A 13,763-nucleotide genomic window follows, 5' to 3' on the forward strand; every position below is an offset into this window, starting at 1 on the left:
TGCCTGAGTTGTTAATTTTAGCCATTCTGATAGGTGTGAGGTGGTATCTCATTGTGATTTTGATTTGTATTTCCCTGATGATGAGTGATGTTGAGCATTTTTTCATATTCCTGTTACCCATCTGGATGTCTTCTTTGGAAAATATCTATTCATGTCTTCTGCCCATTTCTTCACTGGATTATTTGTTTTTTGGGGTACTGTGTTTGATAAGTTCTTTATAGATTTTGAATACTAACCCTTTATCTGATATGTCATTTTCAAATATCTTCTCCCACTCCATTGGTTGTCTTTTAGTTTTGCTGTTTCCTTTGCTGTGCAGAAGCTTTTTATCTTGATGAGGTCCTAATAGTTCATTTTTGCTTTTGTTTTCCTTGCCTTCACAGTTATGTTGAGTAAGAGGTTGCTGTGGCCGAGGTCAGAGAGGTTTTTGCCTGCTTTCTCCTCGAGGATTTTGATGGCTTCCTGTCTTACATTTAGGTCTTTCATCCATTTTGAGGGTTTTTTTTGTGTATGGTGTAAGAAAGTGGTCCAGATTCATTCTTCTGCATGTTGCTGTCCAGTTTTCCCAACACCATTTGCTAAAAAGACTGTCTTTATTCCATTGGATATTCTTTACTGCTTTGTCAAATATTATTTGGCCATATGTTTGTGGGTCCATTTCTGGGTTCTCCATTCTGTTCCATTGATCTATGTGTCTGTTTTTGTGCTAGTAGCATACTGTTTTGATTATTACAGCTTTGTAACACATCTTGAAGTCCAGAATTGTGATGCCTCCAGCTTTGGTTTTCTTTTTCAGGATTGCTTTGGCTATTTGGGGTCTTTTCTGGTTCCATACAAATTTTAGGGTTGTTCATTGTAGCTCTGTGAAGAATGCTGGTATTATCTGAACAGACTCTTAATTACAGAGAACAAACTGATGGTTGCCAGAGGGGATGTGGAGGTGTGTGTGGGTGAAATAGGTAATAGGGATTAAAGAGTATACTTATCATGATGAGCACTGAGTAATGTATAAAATTGTTGAATCACTAAATTGTACACCTGAAACTAATACAACACTGTATGTTAACTATACTGAATTAAAATAAAAACAGAATAAAATTTAAAAAAGATATATTTCTTTAAACTTAAAACAGCTTCCTGTTCATACCCTTCCTCACCCCTCATGTCCACTCCCTACAAACTTCTTCAACTCTTTTTGCTCTTTCTTCTGCTATTTGCTTCCCTATTTCTAAACCAAATGCTTATACTACTAATTCTTGATTTTCAACAGAAGATATTATCAATTAATTTCCTTTTACAAATGATGAGAATTTCATTTTTCTACCCTTCACTTTTCCCCAATACATAGCCCATTCTTCCACCATAATTAAAACCCACATTCAGTGGTTATGTTATTTTGATTAAATTAATGCTGTTCAGGGGCTCCTGGGTAGCTCAGTCAGTTAAGTGTCCAACTTCAGCTCAGGCCATGATCTCTCGATTCATGGGTTTGAGCCTTGCGTCGTGCTCTGTGTTGACAGGTCAGAGCCTGGAGCCTACTCCAGATTCTGTGTCTCCCTCTCTCTCTGCCCCTTCCCCCCTTGCACTCTCTCTCTCTCTCTCTCTCTCTCTCTCTCTTTCTCTCAAAAATAAACATTAAAAAAAATTAATACTGTTCACAGCCAAGTTCTATTTATGTATGATTACATTTCTCTCCATGTACATCTTCATTCCCCTTGCATTAAACATTTCCTCATTTAAAAAATTTGTTTATTTTTCTGTGTATTCAACACAAATTTGCTCTCAAACCCTCCACCAGAGCTCTCAAGCTCCTCACAACCTACTTGTTCTCAAGCAGGTTAATTCCTCAGGTACCAAACTTTCCACTGCTGTTGGGTTGCTTTCACCACATACGACAGTTGTGTGGGGTCTCACCTTGACCTTTGGAGCGTGAGCTCCCTTTGACTCTCCTGTGTTGAGTCCTCTACTTCCTGGCTCCCATTTCTTCCGCTTTTCCTTGATTTCCTCCCTCTTTTCACATTCTTCAGTATTTCTTGAGAATGTATATTCAGCAAGTAAAGTTTTTGAAGTATCTGAAAATGTCTTCACTTGGTTAACAAATTGTACTTGATTAATAGTTTGGCTGGGTATATAATTCCTAGTTTAAAACGATTCTCCCTTAGAATTTTGAAGGTTTTATTCCACTGTCTTCTACTTTCCAGTATTATTGTGGAGAAGTGTCATATTGTTCTGATTCCTAATCTTTTGTTTGTGATTTTTTTTTCTTTCTTTTCTTTGGAAGATTTTAGGATTTTCTTTCATTGGCACTCTGAAATAGCATGAGGATGTGCCTCAGGATAGGTCCTTTTTTGCTGGGCTATCTCTTTTGAACTGGGTCCTTAGATTTTATCTTTCATTCAAAAGTGAGCCCTTATTAATGTCAATATATGTGAAGAAGTGAAAAAGGGAGGTTCACAATATATTCTAGTGAGTAAAATTAGAAATCCTACCAGGATAAGAGTACTTCACTCTTATTGGTGATGGCTGAATATGCAAAAACAAACAAAAACCATTTTAGGTTAAATCCTGGATCCTCCAAAAAAATAGTATAACTTCTCTCTTGGGAAGATTCTAATTTACAAAGATCATTTTAATTTATCAAAATCTTCTATTTAAGAAGCTTATTATTGAAAAAGAATTCAGATTATGTATCATCTATTGATCAGCAATCTTTCAGCACTAATAGAAAGTGTTTCAAAATTTGTCTTTTGATTTACTATTATCATGAGGTAAATTAAAGGATGATCTATTTTGTGGGGGTTATTAATACAGGTTCTCTATCTGGTAAAGAAATGAAACAAATTGGTTGTAAAATAGGGAAAGAATTTGGGACAGGACATGGCTCATTTGTACATTTCCTAATTGTGTAATTTTTCTTGGCACATGTACAGACTCATAAGCATTGCCATTTAATATGATTTCTCAGATTATATCTCTTTTTTGAGATGGAAAAAGAGCTAAGAAGAAAAATACAAGAATAATTATTCCTCCCTAGTTCTCCTGTCTCTTTTGGCCTCATTTTTGTGCATTGTTTCTCCAGGGAGAAGAGCCTGATCTGTTTGAGCCTGCACAGACCCTGGGAAGGGGATTTCTAAAGAGCTGAACACTAACTGTATTTTGTTGGATTCTTTCCAAACATGTTAATGTTCTTTATGTAAGTACAGGCATGGGAAAAAATGCAAGCAGAGGTTAGATGAACTGCCCTAGATTACAGAAGGATCGGTGCACTGTCCTTACAAAAGGGAATGCCAAGGACTTTCCTGCTGCACAAATCCTCGAAGAGAGTGCTTATAATAACTGTATTCTAAGCCACAGAGCCACCACGACTCCTGGAGCACAGATGACAGTTGTGGTACTGGCAGGAATTTACTTTAAAATACTTTACATTGGGTTATAAAGTGACATAGATATATGTATGAGTTGGTTTTAATCCACACTCTGGAGCCAGCATCAGACACTTTAGTTCTAAACGTGAATACATATTGTAGAGGTAGTTGGGGAGCATATAATCAAATGCCCACACTCCAGCTGTCTTTCTTTCCAAGCACCAAACAGAAATTTTGTTAATCAACCCAATGGATATTAGAAAAGTGATTTTAGGGGCATCTGGGTGGCTCATTTGGTTAAGTGTCTGACTTTGGCTCAGGTCAGGTCATGATCTCACTGTTTGTGGGTTCAAGCCCCGCATCGGGCTCTGTGCTCACAGCTCAGAGCCTGGAGCCTTTTTTGAATTCTGTGTCTCCTTCTCTCCCTTCCCCTCCCCTGCTCATGCTCTGTCTCTCTCTCTCTCTCTCTCAAAAATAAATAAACATTAAAAAATTAAAAAAAAAAAGTGACTTTAGGGAGGCAAACTATAAGAGACTCTTAAATACAGAGAACAAATTGAGGGCTGATGGGGGGGTGGGGGAGAGGGGAAAATGGGTGATGGGCATTGAGGAGGGCACTTGTTGGGATGAGCACTGGGTGTTGTATGTAAGCAACAAATCATGGGAATCTACTCCCAAAGCAAGAGCACACTGTATACACTGTATGTTAGCTAACTTGACAATAAATTATTTAAAAAAGAAAAGTTAAGTGATTTTATCGGTGAAATTTGTTTTGTTTGATTTATTTTTTTTTTAACGTTTTTATGTATTTTTGAGAGAAAGAGATCAAGAGCGACTGGGGGAGGGGCAAAGAGAGAGTGGGACAGAGGATCCGAAGCTATCAGCACAGAGCCTGATGTGAGACTCACAAATGTGAGACTCACAAACTCACAAATGGTGGGATCATTACCTGAGCTGAAGTCGGACGCTTAACCAAATGAGCCACCCAGGTGCCCCAACATTTGTTTTGTTTGAGAAGGTGAGTTGAGTAAAATGTAGTGAGCCCTTCACCTCTCACCCTCTAGAATGGTATGTATGGCTTAAACTAAACATTCCTGTGTCCAATTTCCGACACAAGGATTCTGATTGCCTGATATCAACCACAAAATTACTTCTGGGATATGATTGTGATTTTGTCTTGAGTTAACATTTAATGCCAGGTGTAGTCAGAGCTCTGAGACTTCAAGAGCTTATAGAACAGGGTGTAGGACTATATGGACTTTCTTTAATTAAATTAAGATTTAATTTAATTAAAAATTAATTTTTTAAACTTATATTAAAAAATTTAATTTAATCCAAGTTTTTGTATTTAATTTAAATCCAAGTTAGTTAACATATAGTGTAATAATAACTTCAGCTATAGAATTTTGTGATTCATCACTTACATATAATACCCAGTGCTCATCCCAACAAGGGTCCTCCATATTGCCCCTCACCCCTGAGCTTTATTTCTAATAAATGTTCAATATATGTTTGGATATGCTCCAAAATTTGGTCTGTGACTTGCTTCCATTTTAATAAATTACCTTTCTTTTCTTTTTTTAAGTTTATTTATTTTGACAGAGACAGAAACAGAGTGCATGAGTGGGGGAGGGGCAGAGAGACAGGGAGAGAGAGAATCTCAAGCAGGCTTCCCCCTGTCAGCATGGAGCCAGGGCTGGATCTCACAAACCATGCGATCGTGACCCGAGCCAAAATCAAGATTCAGATGCTTAACCGACTGAGCCACTGGCTCAGGCACCATGGAAAGAAGAATTTTGAATGCAGGTCTGCCTCCTTAAAGCCCACGTAATTTGGGTGATGACTCTAATCTTCAACGAAAGTAATGTTAAGGGAAAAAAAAGTGATGTTACTCTGCTTCTGTGAACAATACCGAAATCAACTCAGATTGTGCATTAATGGAAAAAGCATTGGTTTGGGATTCAGAAAAGAATAGCGACAAATCCTGGTTCTGCTACCTATCAGATATGTGATATTGGCAAGTTACTAAAATTTTTGTGGGCCTCAATTTTCTCATCTGTAAAATGGGACTAATTTTATTTTTCTTTTAGCTTTATTGTGAGAAAAGAGAGATACCTTTCAGAAATACAGCAAGCACAGTGGTTAGGACATAAGAGTCTTTTTGCAGTGTTCCTCTTCCTTTGGGGGAATATTCCCTTGCTAAGATCTGAAATCAGATCTGGGATTTACTCCTCTTTTCATCCCTGGAATTTGGCATAGTGCTAGCTAGTTGAACCGGATCAATGGATGTTTTTTGACTTAACTAATCTCCTAAAACTTGTTTTGGGACTTGTTTTGAGCAGGGTTTTGAGCCCATTAGAAGAAAGGTACTGTAACAAGGATGTGTGAGTACAAAGAAGATAATTTCCCTGTACATTACATTCAAATGGACTATCATTAACAGACAGACCAAGAAACTATGCCCTAGGTCACAGGTTTACATTCACAGAATTCATGTTACAAGAGGAAACACAAAGTCATGAGTAGGAGAAGTCAAGTTGAAAATGTGGGCCAAAAGTCAAGTCAAGTAGCAGAATCTGTAAGCAGGGCTCAAAAGAAAATCAGTAATGTCGAAAACACATATTGCTTCCAGGATTAAAGAAATTAAATCAAAGAAAAACAGAAAATTATTACATTTAGTAACTAACTGGCAACTAATGGATGCTTATAGAAAACACAAATGACAATTCTATTACGAATTAAAGAACATTAACTGTGAACAGAAATCAAAGAGTTCTCTTACGAATTCTTTCTGGCATCAGGTGTAAGCAGGAGAATATTCAGCTTTCCTTTCCTGTTTAAAAAAATTTTTTTTAAGATTAATTTTATTGTTGAGAGACTGAGCACGGCAGGGGAGGGGCAGAGAGACAGGGAGACACTGAATCTGAAGCAAGCTCCAGGCTCTGACCTGTCAGCACAGAGCCTGACACGGTGCTCAAACCCACAAACCACGACATCATGACCTGAGCTGAAGTTGGACCTACTGAGCCACCTAGGCGCACCTTACGTTTCCCGATTTAAATTTTTTTTTTTTAATGTTTATTTATTTTTGAGACAGAGTGAGACAGAGCATGAACGGGGGAGGGGCAGAGAGAGAGGGAGACACAGAATCGGAAGCAGGCTCCAGGCTCTGAGCCATCAGCCCAGAGCCCGACGCGGGGCTCAAACACACGGACCGCAAGATCGTGACCTGAGCTGAAGTCGGACGCTTAACCGACTGAGCCACCCAGGCGCCCCACGTTTCCCAATTTAAATGCCTTTTCATTATTTTGAAATTGCATGTGTGAAAAAAAGCTTATGAGAAGGAACTGATGGCCAGGAGAGGATGCAACTGATAAGGTGGACAGATGTGGACAGAACATAAAAGTCAGGGCACTGAGTACAGGGGCAGGATCCTGGATCACTACCACCCTAAGGTGTAGGCAACTCATGAGGAAAGACTCATATGTGAAGTTTTCCACTTCTAATGTAAAGACTTTTGGTGTTACTAAACCCATGACACTTTGGCCAATTACCTGACAGCTGGTCTCTAATCCTAACCATAAAACTAACCCTGACCCTAACCTAACCCTGTCCTAACCCTATCCTAACTCTAACCATTACCCTAACCACAAGCAAATAGTGTTACTCAAGTTTTGAATTGAAGGTATACTTTCATCTCTGAACACTTACCATCCCAGGGCATGTGTCTGTGCCTGTGTCCCCATGTTCTTTCTCAGACTGCAGTCAGAGTAAAAGCAGCTGGCCACTGGGGTTCAAGTGCTCTCAGGGGAGAGACCTGTCCTGGAGACCAGGCCTATTTCTTCAGATGTGCTTTGCCAAAGATTTTAGACTAAGTGGCATCTTTCTGGGGGGTCACGGGGTATATTTAGTGAGGGTATTTGTATTCTCTGTAAGGGAACAAAAGTATCTTTGAAGGTTAACTTCTCTCTCCATTCCCCATCTTTCTACTACAATGAAATAATTTCAGCATCCTGCTAGGCATCGTCTCCCTTCTTCTTACCACTAAAGTATAATTTTCAAAAAGTTAAAAGCACGACTCTCATGGCAGCCATAAAATGAACATGAAGTAACAGTTTTATTCAATTTAGTAATTAATGAGGGAACCAGTAAGATGTTAAGATTAGTTCAAAGGAGAATCTTAAAAACAGATAAATAGGTACAGATTAAGATATTGGTCAGAAATATTGAAGTGATTTTGCTAATAGATGTAAAGTAGGTTAATATCCAGTGGGGGTATCTCTATGGACCAGAGTTTATTTGCACTGCTTTGGACACCATTTTCTACAAGTTACCTTTCAAAGTGTACAATTCTGGGGTTTTCAGTATGTTCACAATGTTGTGCAAGCATCATTGCGTTTTCCAAAACATGTTTATCACTCCAAATGAAAACCTGTGCCCATTAAACAGTTACTCTCCATTTCTCCCACTCTTCTCTTTCCCCTAGCCCATGACAAACACTAACCTATTTTCTATCTCTACAGATTTGCCTATGTATTTCATACATATGGAATCATATAATATATGGCTCTTTGTGTCTAGATTCTTCCATTTACCATAGTGGCTTTCAAGATTCAATCAAGCTGTATTGTAGCATGTGCCAATACTTCATTCCTTTTTATGGACGAATAATATTCCACGGTATGGATATACCACATTTGGTTTGCCCATTCATCAGATGATGGACATATGGATGTTTCCACTTTTTAACTATTATGAATAATGTTGCTCCTGAACATTCATGTAAAGTTTTTTTTGTGTGTGAATACAGATTTTTCAGTTCTCTTGGGTACATACCTAGGAACAGAATGGCTGGGTCATATAGTAACTTTATGTTGAACTTTTTGAGAACATTTCAAACTCTTTTCCAAAGCAACTACACCATTTAAATTCTCATCAGAAAGGTATGGAAGTTCTAATTTCACCAATGCTTATTATTGTCTATTTCTTGTCTTTTAATTGAAGCCATCCTAGAGAGTGCAGTGTGGTATCTCATGGTAGGTTTTTTTTTTTCCTTTTTTTTTTTTTTTAATGTTTATTTAGTTTTGAGAGAGAGAGTGCAAGCTGGGAGAGAGTGTGAGTGGGGAAGGGACAAAGAGAGGGAGACACAGAATCCAAAGCAGGCCCCAGGCTCTGAGCCATCAGCACAGAGCCTGATGCAGGGCTCATACCCACGAACCATGAGGTCATGACCTGTGCCAAAGTTGGACACCCAACTGACTAAGCCACCCAGGAGCCCCATAGTTTTTTTTTTTTTTTTTTTTTTTTAACTTTAGAGAGAGAGAGAGGCTGAGTGGGGGAGAGGGGCAGAGGGAGAGAGAGAGAATCTCAAGCAGATTCCATGCTCAGTACAGAGCCCAATACAGGGATCGATCCCACGACCCTGGGATCATGACCTGAGCTGAAATCAAGAGTTAGAGAAGCTCAACCGACTGAGCCACCCAGGTGCCTCGCATTGTAGTTTTGATGTGCATTTCCCTCATGGCTAATGATGTAGAGTATTTTTTCATGTGCTTATTGACTATCTACATATCTTCTTGGGAGAAATATCTGGCTATTTTAATTAATCCTCTACTTCACTAATGGTCTAATTTTGTGCAGTCTACTTTTATACCCATCTATGGAGTTCTTTCTTTAAAAAAATTTTTTTTTAACATTTAATCATTTTTGAGAGACAGAAAGAGACAGAGCATGAGCGGGGAAGGGGCAGAGAGAGGGAGACACAGAATCTGAAACAGGCTCCAGGCTCTGAGCTGTCAGCACACAGCCCAGCATAGGGCTCGAACTCACAAACTGTGAGCTCCTGACCTGAGCTGAAGTCACACGCTCAACTGATTGATCCACCCAGGTGCCCCTGGAGTTCTTTCAAAGCTGTGTTTTTTTTTTTTTTTTTTTTTTTTTTTAATTTAAGAGAGAGCAGGGGGAAAGGGCAGAAAGAGAGAGAGGGAGAGAGAGAGAATCCCAAGCAGGCTCTGCTCTGCCAGTACAGAACCTGATGTGGGGCTTGAGTTCAGGAACCCTGAGATCATGACCTGAGCCAAAACCAAGAATCAGACACTTAACCAACTGAGCCACCGGGCACCCCCATCTATGGAGTTCTTAATTTCAAGTATTGTGGTTTTTTTCCTAAGATTCCATTAGATCTTTTAAAAAATGTACATTTTTTCTAGTTCTTTGCTAAAATTCTCTATATTTTCATCTCAATCCTTGAACTTATCATTTATATATAATCCCATTCTGCATCTGGCAATTCCATCCAATATCTGTTTACTTTGTGAATTTCTTACTAATAGATTTTGATTTTTTTCTCTTTTTAGTCATATGGTCTTGTTTCCTATTATGCCTGGTAATATATTGATGCTGATATGGTATATGAAAGATCAAAGAAAAAAACTGAGACTCTGGATGGTGTTATCATCTGTTGGGAGGATATATTTTTGCTCCTGGAAGGTAATTATGGTTGGGGAAGATCTTATTTTAGTTAGGCATTGAGATGCTTGTGGGCTGGGCAGGTCTAATCTTTGGGAAGTCTTGTCTTTTTCTGGTTCCTGTCTACACTGGGAGTGTAACACTTTGAGGATCCCAACTCCAATTTTTGTCCCTCTGGGCCTGTAAACTTCTAGAAGATATGCTTGGCTTCTTGGTCTCTGAGCTGGAACTTGGGAATCAGCACATACTTTGAAGGGAAGAACTTGATTATATGTCAGTTTCACCTCTCCCAGGTACATATCCCCTCAAGTCCTTGCTGCCATAGCAGTTCTTTCATGACTTGAAACAGATTTGTTCTTATACTTTATCCAGCTTTTATGATTGTTTTCAGCAGGAAGATTGGTCTTTAACTGCCATTAGTAGAAGAAATTCCCTACATCTTTTAATGTCTTGATGAAGATGCATGATATGGTTGTGGGTTGGTGGCCAAGTAGGTTGCATATAACATATCCACTCAAACATTCCTATCTCCAGAATCTTCAGACTCTTTTCTCAATCTATAATATGCCAGGGAAATTTTGGTATCTCAGCCTCATTGACTATAGGCCATTGTTAAATCTAGGCTTCAATAAACTAAGGAATCAAACCTTTGAGCCACTCACAGGTGCTGAATATGACATATTTTATCAAGAATCCTGAGTACAAAATTTATTCATAAATTCTGCTGAATCCAACCTTATATTTTATACTTGTTGGTTTAACACTTTATTTTTTTTTTTAAGTTTATTTATTGAGAGACAGCATGGATGGGAGCAGGGAAAGGACAGAGAGAGAGGGAGAGAAAGAGAATCCTAAACAGGCTCCACACTGTCAGTGTAGAGCCCGATGCAGGGTTCAAACTCATGAACCATGAGATCATGACCTGAGCCTCCCAGGGGCCCATTGGTTTAACACTTCATTTTTTTTTTAAACTTTTTAATGTTTATTTTTGAGAGAGAGAGAGAGAGAGAGAGAGAGAGAGAGAGAGACAGAGCATGAGCAGGGGAGGGGCAGAGAGAGAAGGAAACACAGAAGCTGAATCAGGTCCAGGCTGTCAGCACAGAGCCTGACTCGGGGCTTGAACCCACAAACCGTGAGATCCTGACCTGAGCTGAAGTCAGATGCTTAACTGACTGAGCCACCCAGGTGCCTCAGTTTAACACTTTATGTTCCATGCCCATATATGACTGTCAGCTTTCTCCCAATACATATTGGCAAGATATTCTAACTCCCTTGGTGTATAAATCTATTTCCATCCCTGCCCCAGGAGACCGTGCAATCATCTTCCTGGGCTATGCTGGGAGTTACTCTTACTATGGGCCCTGGAGCTGGTGAGGTGCCATGTGGGCAGGTTTTGAGGAGAATAGGCAAAGGCCTCAGATGAAGTCTTGAAAGCTCTTCCAATTAGTGAATGATAGTTTTCTCATATAGAGAAATGCTACTTCTGTTGGCAAGGGAAGCTTGGGATTTGGGAACTCAGCTTTTTAAAGTATTATTAATAATACATTAGTATTGTTTGTTCAGTAACTCTGGAATCTGCGATGATTTCTATTTTTTTTGCATTATGAAGCTCTATTTTGAATCTTCCCTCTTTTTCTTTCTGTTGATCAATTTTTCTAGAGCCTGTATTAATTTTTCAGTATCTGACTTTTGGATTTACCTATTTTTCTCAGTTACACATTTGTTTTGATACATTTTTTGATAGCCTTTGGGGATAATTTTGTCAATTTCTATTCTAATTCTGTTATTCTCTGTCTCTTATTTCTTTCAAGTTTCTGCATCCGACTTGCTTTTTAAAAAATTGAGATATATTTGGGGCTCCTGGCTGGCTCATTCAGGAGCATGCAACTCTCGATCTTGGGTTAAGAGTATGAGCCTCACGTTGGGTGTAGAGATTACTTAAAAATAAAATCTTAAAAAAAATGAGATACAGTATAATTGACATATAACATTGTGTAAGTTTAAGGTGTAGTTCCCCTTAACCTGCAGCCCTCAATGGATGCCTGAAATCATGAATAGTACTGAACCCTATATATACAATGTTTTTTCCTATATATATACCTATTATTAAGCTTAGTTTATAGATTAGGCAGTAAGAGATTAACAATTATAGCTAATAATAGCTAATAATAATAGCTAATGATAACACAATGCAATAAAAGTTATGTGAATGTAGTCTCTCTCTCAAAGCATTTCATTGTACTGTATTCACCCTTCTTCCTCTTGTGATGATGTGAGATGATAAGATGCTCATGTGATGAGATGAAGTGAGGTGAATAATGGTGTTGTGATATAGCATCAGGCTACCCTTGGCCTTCTGTCCATAGATCAGAGGAAGACCATCTGTTTCCAGACAGCGGTTAACAGCAGGTAACTGAAACGAAGGATAAAGGAGGACTACTATATAGATTTGACATTTATATTGCAATATGATTACCATTGTAGCGTTAGCTAACACCTTTATTGTGTCACATAATTATCACTTTGTCTGCATCCCTTCAAATATTCCCATCACAAGTCTATGGTCCTACTTCCCAATCACGTGTCCTAATTGCAGGAAGAGAATTTGCTCAAGTTGAACACTTAACCTTTGCAACAATTTGTAACCGGAACTACTGTATTTGAAATTGGAAGATGACCCCTGTCTGTCCTATGTCTATACCAGATAAAGGATTCTTTCAATTTCCCCATATCTATACCTTGAGATGGGAATTTAATACTTCACGCTTATCTTTAAACAAACAAACTCTCTAGGGCAGTCAGGAACAGCCATCTCACTCTACGATCTTTGTAGTTATCAGGGTTGCTATAGCAATCAAGTGCAGCAGCAGCAAGAGCCCCAAAAGCCTTGTCCTCCATCAGCCCCTCATACTAACCAACAGTGCTAATTTGAGTATCTTGCTGGCTCTGTGTGCCACAGATTACTACATCTCTTTTGCTCCCTGTGCAGGCACAAATAGGTGAGGAGCCAGCCAGAATTCCCTATTGAGGAAACGGGTTTCCTGGGGTCCTGGCAGGGAACAGAATTCAACCCAGAATGGCTCGAGAGACTTGCTACTGAACAGGTATGGACAGGTTTAGGGAGCCAGTTGTATTTGTTTGAATAGCCATAATGAAGTACCACAAACTATGCAGCTTAAAACAACAGAAATCGTCTCACAGTTCTAGAGGCTAGAAGTCTGAGATCCAGGTGTCTGTAGGATTGGTTCCTTCTGAGGGCATTAGGGAAGGATCTGTTCTAGGACTTTCTCCTAGCTTCTGGTAGTTCCTTGGCTTGTGGCAGCATAACTCCAAAATTTACAAGGTGCTCTTCCTGTGTGTGTGTGTCCATGTCCAACCTTCCCTCTTAAAAGGACACCAGTCACAATGCATCGAAGTCCACCCTAACGACCTTACTGTAACTTAACTAACTATATCTGCGATGATTCTATTTCCAAATAAAGTCACATTCTGAGGTACTGGGGATTAGGACTTTAACATATGAATTTTGGGGGACCCAATTCAAACCATAATACCAAAAAGAGGTGAGGAGTACCCAGAGATGAGCAAGAGTAGAAAGTTGTCACCATCGTGTGACATATTCTCCACTGGCCCCTCCAGATCCCCTCTCCAGCCTTCTTCACTTTGCTCTGTGCCCAGGAGGCTGACTTCTGTAGGCTGCATCCCCTATGCCCCAAACGACAATGTCATACATGCTGATCCATTTACCAGACACGACTCTCTACTTGACCGGGTGGCAAACACGTATTCACTTCCCAAGCCCCAGTCAAGCAACAGCTGTTCTGTGGGGCTTTCTCAGTCCCCTCCCTGAGGAACCCAACCTTAATTCTGCGTATCCCCACTGTCTCCACCCTGACTCCCACTACCCTTTGTACCTATTTGCTTACCTGT

The sequence above is a fragment of the Panthera uncia genome, assembly GCF_023721935.1.
Source record: "Panthera uncia isolate 11264 chromosome A3 unlocalized genomic scaffold, Puncia_PCG_1.0 HiC_scaffold_11, whole genome shotgun sequence".
In the NCBI taxonomy this organism is placed as follows: domain Eukaryota; kingdom Metazoa; phylum Chordata; class Mammalia; order Carnivora; family Felidae; genus Panthera; species Panthera uncia.